Here is an 11,555-nt window from a genome sequence, read left to right as displayed (position 1 = left end):
TTTTACTTTTAAAAATAAAATATTCTAAATAAAAAGTTTTGGTTGTCGATTTAACAGCTAATTTTTATATTTATACCATACTATGTAGCATAATAATAATTTTCGCCTATAATTTCTTTTTTTATTGCTGTTCTACAAATGTTCATAACTGTCCTTATTTCCTTTTGAATTAAAAATTCTCATGGCGGGAGGGGACTGATACCCAAGGTTTTTTACTCAAATTTTCATAATTGAAAAAAAAAATTCTAAGAGGATAATACCGATTTAAAGTACTGGGAATACTTAAAATATTTCATTATTTCATATTAATCATTTCTTAATTGAAACCAAATGAGTGTCTCTTTAAACACAACCCACCTCCTTTAAATAAGGATAACATCATCCTAGCTTAAAGTAAGTTTGTAAAATAACAAAATCTAATTTATACCACAATAATTTATATAAAAAATATCTTGAAATAGATCAATATATGTCCATCAGTTTGTTTCTTATATGCAATTCCTATTTGGTGTTGCTTTTTCGTTTTTATACCATGGTTTTAAGCTATTTTCAAGCCTGTTGTGATAATATTTACTTATTTAAAAATCTCCTGTTATTCAAATTAAGCTTGGATGGCCCTTTTCCAAAGTCAATGGGGACAACACTTATATAAAGTTAATATAAACATTAAACAAATGTAATATAATCTTAATTATATAAAAAAAATCTTAATTTTAAGTTTTTTAGTGTGAGTTGTATGGGTGATTTTATTTTACCATATATTTTTTAATATCAATGGAAAATTGTAAAAATTAAGCAATGCATATTATTGTAGGTATTGTATAAACGTAAATATTCATACCTCTATGAAGTATGTTTATGTGGTATTCGGCAACCGTGAGCCATGCCTATGGCACCCCTGACCGGGGTTCGGGGAAGGGCCACAGGCCCTCCCCCGAGTCCTGGGGAAGGGGTCTGCCGACCCCCTCCCTATGCCTAAAATTAATGATTGAATCTGACAAGCTTTATTATGGTTAAGCTGCATTGTTAATTCCCCCCACCCTTTCCAGGGATGGGGGATCATTATTGCCCAAACTGACTATTGTATATGTATTATAATGCTTTTATGTTATGATTATTTATTCCTATCTGTGTAACTATTGTTTGTTGTATATAGCTTTAGTACTCTTTAGACCTTCAATAAAGTGACAACTGAAATAGATGTTGATTATTATTTGGTGAATGCTAGAGAAGCGTAGCTTCTCTATAGTAAGGTGTCCACGTCTGTTCACACTGCCGTAATCTAATTGAACTCCGGTGTCTGCCATTTATCCTCGGCGGATACCACAACTTTTGGTGACAGCTGTGTGAGATTACGGCAAACCACAAGTGTAGAGCAGACGCGCAGCTGAGGCTAAGGTACTCCCAGCAGTGAAACTGGCAAAACTGACACAAGCAACCTGAATTACCCACCCTGGATAGCAAGGTCTAACTCTGCATCCGGCAGTTGTGGAAGTGAAACAGCGAAACTTGACGGAGAACCGCGAGAAGCGCCGACATCTAACGGAGAATTGAGCGCTCAAAGGGCTGAAACAGGCCTGCGGACTGGCTGAAACAGGCCAAATAAGTGCAAACGGCTGAAAATAGGCCAACCTTACTGCAAGAGATAGCAGGATCCGAACCAGCGGCGCTAGCAGGACGGGACATTCCCTGCCGCCGATAGGCTGAAACACGCCACATAGCTGCGAGCTGCGAGCCAACATACGAGTGTAGTGTACCAAAGCAGAGAAAACTACGTCAACTCCAAGTATCCTGAGAGGCTACAGCGCAGCCACCCATCTAGAAAAGCAGATACATTGTAGGGATTACCACCCTAGTGTGATGGTTAAACAATAGATTTATGAGCAAGGATTGGCAAACAATTTGTTGTGTATTGTGATAAAACTAAAAATAGAACAGGCTTGGATTTGTTGTGTATTGTGATAACAACTAAAAATAGAACAGGTTTGGTAAGCAAATCTGTTATGTATTGTGATAAGGCCAAAAATAGAATCTAGATGTAATATAACAATGTCTTGATAAACAATCTAACCACCCAAGCCTACAGCACAACAAAAATACACCCCTTATTCCAGAGGAAAGGGAGGGGCCCACTCTCCATTGAAGGAAATACAATCAAGGTAACATAACAGATAAGCCTAGGATTAAGGAGAAAGGGCACCATTACCTCATCACACAGTTACCTCAAACCCACAGCACTCCCCCCTTCCTCACAGGGGGAACGGACGGATTTACCCCGTCCCCTCACGCGCTTCCCCCCTCCTACCCACACTTGACTAAGTCCGCCCACGGTGTGGAGCTAGCGGCCGGGAACACAGAGCGCCATTTACGGGTCGCGCAACGGAGTTCGGAAATATCATAAAATTCAACGGACAAAGCGGACCAATGAGAGAGCGAGTTGAGGGATAAGTGCGCGTTTTACCTGTGTGCGCCGATTTGACGGTGCATAAGCGCGCTGCAAGGACAGGAGATTTCACGCACACACACACACACAGGAGCGGAGCTACTCCATAGCATCTAACAGGGGTATTTTTAGAAAATAAAGAATTACAAGCTTCTTCCCCCTATCTATAGTGTGATAAAGGAAAACCAAATCAGTTCCTGACAGCAGTTCAGACCCTCAACAGCTATCTACCCCTACCAGCCTACTCTACAACCTCAGAATAGAACTAGTGATAAGTACAGCTAAGTTATATCTTTGTAACTAAACTACCAACCTAGTGATAAAACAGTGTTGGCTGTTAGGCTAGAAAGCCTCAAGTGACAAACCATTTATAATATTGACTTATAACTTTGTGTCCCGCCGTTGAACCGTTGACCTGATGGAGCAGCCGCAAGCGCCAGGAGGCGACCAAGCCCCAGGATGGCTCCAGGATGACCCTCAGCCGGCTCCAGCCGAGTACCGCAAGCTGATGCTGAGTAACCTGCCGGAGTATAGAGGACCGCCCAAGCAATCCTGAAGTTCCCACATCCGCAGACTCGAGATGTCATGGGCGGCTTACCGCGTGCCGCCCCATGACTCCCTCAACCACCGCAACGCCCTTTTACTGTCACTGGTAGGGCAAGCGGCGGAAATGGCTTCTCATCTGTTTGGCGAGGCAGGCCAAGCCTTGACATACGAACAAGTCAAGGCCGAGTGTGAAATGTTATTTCGTCCCGCCTTTGAATCCCAGACGCTGAAACAAGCGTTTAGGGATTACAGGCAACACTCGACAGAACCTATACAAGCATACATATCCACAAAGTGTGCCTTGTATAGGGACGCCTACAGCCATGAGGATCTCGAATTATTAGTCGACGAATTAATTCGTAACGCTAATGTGAAACGTGTAATGATGAGTCATGAGATCGCCTCTGTACCTGAGTACACGAGGCGAGCCATGTTCACCGTCACAATGATTACCAAGCAGCTGAAGGAGGGTGTGTGCCTAGTGGACGCCACTGACGGGCTCACGGGATCAGCCAGCATCCAGTTGCCAATGGAGATTGGCGCCTTGGCTCCGGGTCTCCACCAGATGGGGAAGGTTGCTCCAGATGACAAGGTTCCAGGCCGCTGTTTCCGCTGCCAAGGGAAAGGCCACCGAGCTCGAGACTGCCCGACGCCTGTGGAAGTCAGCCTAGAGGAGAGACGCACCCAGCCACGCCGTGACCGTCCTGCCAAGTGCGAGCATTGCCACTATGCCGGCCATACGGCGGCCGAGTGCAGAGCCGACTGGGACCAGGTAGCCGGCCGTAGGCGCACCGCAGACAAGGGTGCTCCCCCAGGGAAGCCCAGCAGAGTAGCCCACATGGAAGGGAGCGCGCCCCCAGCACCACCGCAGCAAGCAGCCGCCCCCAACGTAGCGGGCCGAGCCGACGGAATGCCGCAGTTTGGGACCGTTCCAGCTAGGATCAACGTACTGGGAGGCGCGGCTGAACCCAACCGGGTTGGCCTGGGCTTCAGTCTCAACCACCTGGGGCCGGAGTTTGTGCAACCCAACAACATCGCCGAGCCAGAAGTTCTGAGGCCCCAGCCTTTTAGCCTAAACATGATGGAGCCTGCTCGACCAAACCTACCCAGCAAGAGTGGAGGGGCGCTACCCAGCGTCACTGAGGCGGTGTACGGGAAGGCCCTGGCGGCCGCTGAACGAGAGAGGCAGGAGGCGCTAGCCAGCGCATCAGAGTCGATGTATGGGGCGCCACCCGGCGCCGCCACCTGCGATGACTGGGGGGTGCTATCCAGCGCCTCCAACCTGGTGCCTGGGGCGACAACTGTCGCCGCCACCGAGATACCTGGATCCTGGAACGAGCCAGCCTCCAACCTGGTGCCTGGGGCGACAACTGTCGCCGCCACCGAGATACCTGGATCCTGGAACGAGCCAGCAGTCCCAGAGGAAGGGGTGACACCCGTCACCCCCAGTCAGCCAGCGCCACCAGCCTGTAGGGAGAGCCCAACTATACACCATCCAGCGCCCCCTGCCAGCCGAAGGAACCCAGCTGCCCAGCACTTCCAGTTGAGCCAGGATAAGTTAAATTTAGCAAATGTGTTGTATCCAAACTATTGTAAAACCCCAACCTTGCCTGTGCCCCCTGCACCAGAGGCTGGGGAGATTGAAATTTGGGGATATAAGGACTTGCCTGTGCCACATGCACCTGAGTTCCTAGGGCAGGGGAGGAACGTGAGTCAGGGCGAGCCTGTGCCACACGCACTTCAGCCCCATGCCACTGGGCATGCCATGGACAAGGGAAGGGACCCCTTGGGGCTAGGGGAGCCGACACCCAGGCAAGCGCCAGTCGCCTGCCAGTCTGTCATTGGGGAGGGTATCGGGGTGCCCCGGCCACACAAAGATAACGCTCAATGGAAATTTGTATCTAGCCAGGAGCAGCCCAGCCGTGTCCAGCCCCGAGAAGCAGCCGTGACCCGAGCCGAAGATCCCCAGCCGCGTGTGCGAGGTAGATGGCTGTCTGGTAGCTTCTCACACTGGTGGATGGTCCTGTGGGGACTACTGCTGGCAGCCGTGTGGCCTACAACCAGCTACGTCCTGGTGGGGTGGGACTGCGCCAACCCCACCCACGTCACAGCCTACAATAAAGAAAAGATGTGTAGCACGGAACCGCTACACCAGGAGGTGCCCCTGGGCCATGAAGTACACGTCCTGCAGCAAGTCAAGATTAGGGAAACAACAGGATACAGTTGTCAGCTCACTGTGTCCCAGTGGACATTCAGGTGTGGGGTATGGGGTCACCTCAAGGTGACCTCGGTCCCCACCCTCATGAGGCCAACCAAGGTCGATCCAGAAACGTGCCGAGACCTGGCCAGGAACCGAGTCTACACGCTGCCAGGCAAGACCCAGCCACTGACGTTCCAGCTGAACCATCCCCTGTTCTTCACCCTCGATATGGTGGGCGCCCTTGTCAACAGCCCCGAGGGGGTGGGTTGTGAAGGGGAGGACGTCCATTTCGAGGGCCAGCTGTATCGCAATGAATTAGTGCTCCAGGAACGACGGCTGCTGGTCAAGGAAGAGACCTACGTAGTAGAGGATGGACGGGTGGAGTCCCAATCTGACCACCTGGCCTTAGAATGTCCCCATTCTGAGCTGTCTTGCATCACTGGGGAAGCAACCTACGTGTGGGACCACCTGGGGAGAGATTGCCCCTTGAGGCTGATCCGCAGCCTCCAGCCTAGCCTAGTGATGGATGCGTTCCTGGTTGACCATCAAGCCCAGTTTTTCATCAACATGACCAACCCCACCTCAATAGTGAACTGCGACTTTGAGGCCCATGCCACCAACCACCCAGCATTGTTCGTGGCAGCCGACCCAGCCGCGGCGGCGCTGCCCAGAGTATCGGCCAGGGACGTTGATGTCCCCCTGCAGGCCCAGATACATGCAGGTTATATTGGATTTACTCTGGAGACACGCATGAAAAGCACAGCAGCAGAAGAAGTAGCGGCCAACTGCTGGAAGCTCCAACAACTAGACCCGGCCCACCCGGTGCGTGTCCAGGGGAGCACGTTCTCAGTGCTGAGGGGAGATGTCCTGCTCCAACTTACCTGCCAACGCAACAAATACGTTGTCCGTGAAAGCAAGGAATGTTGGGACAAAGTACCAGTGGAACCCACAGGATTTGTAGACGCCGTGACACGAGTGTATAAAGGCCACGCCACCAAGATTCCCTGCTCCTCCACATACCCCCTGACTGTGCACGCGGAGGAAGGCTGGATAGAGTTAACCCCCGCACCTAAGAAGAGGCCACCCCCGCTGGATACGCCCAAGCAGCTGCTGACAGAACCCTTGGATGACTTCAGTTCAGGGGGCTTGTATTCGCAGGCTGAGTTGAACGACTGGCAGCAACTGCTGGCGTTCCCAGCGTATAAAAGCGCCATGCTGACCGGCCTGTCCTATGGCTCATGCGTTCAGCAAGGTAGCTGTTCGGCCACCGGGGACCATGGGATAGTGTCCTACAATATCGACCGACTGGCGGAGGAAGGAGAGGCCGCCCTGGATGTCTGGGCTGGGTTCAGACAAGCTATCCACGAGTGGGGAGATGGCGCAGCCATACTGTGCCTGCTGTTGTTAATCCTCAAACTGCTGGGGGACCTGACCATCATTTCCCTGGCAGCCGCACAAGGAGGTGTATGGGCCGCCATGAAAGCGATGTCACAAGTGTTCCTGTACCATCCAACTTTGTACAGGAAGGCCTTGGCCAGAGCCCGGCTCACCCATGCCAAGTCTCGGGACTTTTCAGTAGACTGGGATGCCATTCCCATCGGCCGAGAAGCAGCCGAGGAAATGGTGTCCATGCAATCAGCCGATAGCGGGCACGACCGCCCAGGCAGGCCAGGACCGCCCTCTGGAAGACCCCGCGGCCCCTCGGGAGGTCAGGCGGCCGCCCAGACGGTCAACTTGGCAGCCAGTGCCCCAGCCGCTGCCAACAACAACCAGAATGCCCCGCTGCTGACCGTCCCAGCAACAGCTGTGCCCCACGCCAACCTGACACCTGCCGGCGCCGAGCTACGTGTCCAACCAAAGCCAGCCTCTGCCTTCTATCCCACGTTGGGAGCCCATCAGCCCTGAAAAGACTCACCACTAGGATTCCATTGAATCATTATCAGTTGTATATATCTTAGCCCTAAGGAGCGGGCCGAAGGCCTCAACCACTGTCGGAAGTCTGGTAGGGAAACCCTCTCCCAGCCTTCCGAGGGGAGAGTTGTGGTATTCGGCAACCGTGAGCCATGCCTATGGCACCCCTGACCGGGGTTCGGGGAAGGGCCACAGGCCCTCCCCCGAGTCCTGGGGAAGGGGTCTGCCGACCCCCTTCCTATGCCTAAAATTAATGATTGAATCTGACAAGCTTTATTATGGTTAAGCTGCATTGTTAATTCCCCCCACCCTTTCCAGGGATGGGGGATCATTATTGCCCAAACTGACTATTGTATATGTATTATAATGCTTTTATGTTATGATTATTTATTCCTATCTGTGTAACTATTGTTTGTTGTATATAGCTTTAGTACTCTTTAGACCTTCAATAAAGTGACAACTGAAATAGATGTTGATTATTATTTGGTGAATGCTAGAGAAGCGTAGCTTCTCTATAGTAAGGTGTCCACGTCTGTTCACACTGCCGTAATCTAATTGAACTCCGGTGTCTGCCATTTATCCTCGGCGGATACCACATTTACACCAGCTAAAAGAAAGAACATATTTTAGCATTGCAGGAGTTTTAATCTTTTTGTCTATGTCAGCAACTTTTAATAATTTTAATAAAACAAGGATGACAACATCCATAAAAGCAAAGCTCTGAAATGGAAGGACAAACGAACATTAACACTTGTAGATTGTCAGAACTGAATTAGCAGAATATTAATGCATCATTACAAACAATATTTTAAGAAAAATTTTTGCAAAACTGCATAAATAGATGATACTGTTTAAGGACATACTTACATTTCTGGGACTTGTTTATAGAGATGCTTCGCTTATAACATTGTACCTTCTTGTAATAGGAATCAGTTTTCAAAAAATCAGAAGTATCGGATAATTTTAACATACAAAAATTTGTTGTCAAAAAAGTTAAAAATCGACATGTTTAAAATGGGCGTACGGACATACTGGTATTGTTTATAGAGTTGCTACGCTTTTATAATTGTACCTACCTACTATAGGAATGATAATGCAAAGTTTGGAATCGATAGGACAATTCTAACCTGCCTAAATTAACGAAAAAAGCTATCCGTTACGGATGGACCGACCCTAATTATAGAAAAGCTTCGCTTTTAAAAATCTATAAGTTTTAGGGGCACATGAGGAAAAGGGATGGAGGGTAATTCGACCCTCCAGTTTAGGTAATGAGAAAATTTTTGAACAATTGTGAAGGAGGGGGGATTTTTCTCAGGATCATTTCTCTTGGACTAATAAAAAATTTCAATAGAAAGGAAAACCATATAGGTGTAGAAGGGTGCAAGATCATATGTTACATGCATATAGACATCCTCTTACTTTTAGAAAAAGGTTTAATTTAAAATCATCTGTTCTTGGTATGACTTATACGGTCTTGTTAGTAGCGAAGCTACTCTATAATTCACAATGTCCGTCCGTCCGTCCGTCCGTCTGTCCGTCTGTCCGTCTGTCCGTCCGTCTGTCCTTCCGTCTGTCCGTCCGTCCGTCCGTCCGTAATTAATGAATTGGGGGAAACGTGATTTTCTCGGCTCCTATAAAAGATAGAGAGCTGAAATTTTTTGACAACATTCCTATCATTAAAGAGTACAATTAACTATAAAACATCAATGGCGGTCGGACCGCTTTTTAGCAGGTTTTAGGCTATTTTTATATTTTTTCAAATTTTCCTCATAACTTGGGTGTTTGTGGTCCGATTTTCAAAATTTTTTCAGTTAAAGATATCAAAATTAAATTTCCCGTCATTTGAAGAAAACAACAATGACAGTCAGACTTCCTTTTTGCAGGTTTTTGGCTATTTTTATATTTTTTACATTTTTCCCCATATCTTTGGTGCTTATGGTCCAATTTTCAAAATTTTTTCACTTATAGATATCAAAATTAAATTTTCTGTCATTTGAAGAAAACAACAATGACGGTCAGACTTCCTTTTTGCAGGTTTTTGGCTATTTTTATATTTTTCACATTTTCCCCCATATCTTTGGTGTTTATGGTCTAACTTTCAAAAATTTTTCAGTTAAAGATATTAAAATTAAATTTCTGGCGTTTTAAGTAAAGAAACAATGGCGACCAAACTGCCTTTAAGCAGGTTTTTGGCTATTTTTATATTTTTGACACATTTCCCCATATCTTTGGTATTTTTGGTTCAATTTTAAAACTTTTTTGCATTAACAGTTTCAAAGTATTTTTTCCCATTGTTATGTGCATCTAGTATGTAATTTACCTTAACCGTTTTCATCATGCAAAATAAAACAAGGTTTCGTGTTTATTTTCTCCAATAAATCTATTCTTGATTTTAATAAATACACTTTAAATCTACTTCTACGTATTCCCATCCACAATTTTTGTGCTTCGCTACTTATGGATGTTGTCATCCTTGTTTAATTAAGATTTCCCCTGAATGTAAAAATGTGGCGTATATCTTTAATTTAAAGGTTAGGGGAGCTATAGAAAGGAGGCTTTTAAAATTTCTCAAGAATCCCTTAGTCAGCAGAACTTGGAGGACAGCAGGCTTGACCGACAGGCCACACATACAAACACACACATACACTCCTACACGCACAATCACATATACACATAAACATGTAAATACACAAATATTGTACATGAATCTTGAAAAAAAATTTTAGATTACATGTTTTCAACCATATAAATAATCGAATGTAATAATATTTAAATAATCATTAATCATTGATATTAAAATTAAGAAGAGGTTTGTATTTTCTGTCAAAATATAAAATAATATAAAGGACAACAGTTTGAGTGTTTATTTGGCGAAAACTTAAGAAGATTTAAAAAGAAACCGATTTAAAATTTGAGATAATTAAATAAGCGGCTAACATCTAAAGGACGAGATACACCACGAGGTCTTAATATGATAAACCTTTACATTGCACGGCCAATCTTACTTCAGATAAGTAACCCTTTGATTGCACGATCTTTGTTTTGAAGTCCTAATGCATTGAGTTTCGCCTCTATCTATTAATATAACGCTTGCAAGACAAGTTGAGCAGAGCATAAATTCAAATTATTTTAATGTAAAACAAATTTTATTATTATTTGTATATTGTCATAGAATACTCTAGTCTAATGTTCAGGTAGAAAATTGAATCATGTTTGACGTCATAGAAATACGTCGAACAAAGAAGGACGAGAGAAGTGGGAAAGGAAACCACTAAAAAAGAGATATGTAATAGACGAATTTTTATGACGTTAAACATGACACTTTTCGCATATCCGTTAGATTAACTCTTGTATCACATTTATAACCCCCCCCCCTGACTCATACATATTTTACCTCCATTGTGTCTAGGCATTCTATTTCTTATTTTTTAGGTATTTTTGTTTTTAGAGGTGATTATTTTTTCCAGAGTTGAAAACTAAAATAAATATAAACCTTCCCTTGACATATAACAAGCTGTGCTGAAAATTAGAACCATATCGTTTTTTTGTGGTTACCGAGATCTTAAGCCATAGACATACTTACAGATAGAAAGATATCCTGTTACTCTTATATGATGTATGATATTCTAGTTGAATGTTCTATGTTCAGAGCCCTGATAATATTATAATTATTATTATAGAAAAAAATCAGCAAATAACTTGATAACAAGATTAACATTATCCATAAAAGCGAATCTTATCAAATCAGGTTGTAGGACAAACTGACATGTGCTATTATCTATAATACAAAGTAGTACGATGTCTGTCTGTCTGTCTGTCTGTATGTCTGTCCGTCCGTCCGTCTGAAGCTTAAGATCTCGGTAACCACTGAACCGATCGGATTCTACTCTTGAGGGTATATACCTATTGGTCCTGTGGTGGTTTTAAGCTATTTTCTTGGGGGATGGGACACCCCTAACCCCCCCCAAAAAACAAAAAAATCCCCCCCTTATTTTTTATTCCAGCATTTATTTTGAATGAAAGAATAGCAACATTCTCTCACTAAAAACAATAAATATTAATTTTTTTTATCACCTCTTGGGGCAAAGCCCCTAGAGGCTAGGGGCGAAGCCGCTAGTCCTATTATATAAAGTAGTAAGGTTTTTTTTTGTCTGTAGCTTAAGATTTTAATAATAACTAATATAGAATGAAAGTAATGTTTTGATAGTACAGAAACATAATGATATTCAGAAGAAAAATTTTATTTTAATCTGTCAAGAATGGCACTTTATAAATATGAAATAAAATTAAATAGAAATTTTGCGTAATAATTTAAAACATCGACATGATAAAAATGGACTTTCTGATAATTTTTTATGTAAGTACATTTTAAAATTATATGAATTAATAGTTATTTCTCGCATCGTATTATAAACGGCTTTCCGCGGATATAGAATGTACAATTATAAGATTAAA

Source organism: Acartia tonsa, chromosome 5 (assembly GCF_053477335.1).
Source record: "Acartia tonsa isolate MP-2025a chromosome 5, ASM5347733v1, whole genome shotgun sequence".
In the NCBI taxonomy this organism is placed as follows: Eukaryota; Metazoa; Arthropoda; class Copepoda; order Calanoida; family Acartiidae; genus Acartia; species Acartia tonsa.
The sequence above is the reverse complement of the archived record's forward strand: the minus strand, read 5'-3'. Positions refer to the sequence as shown.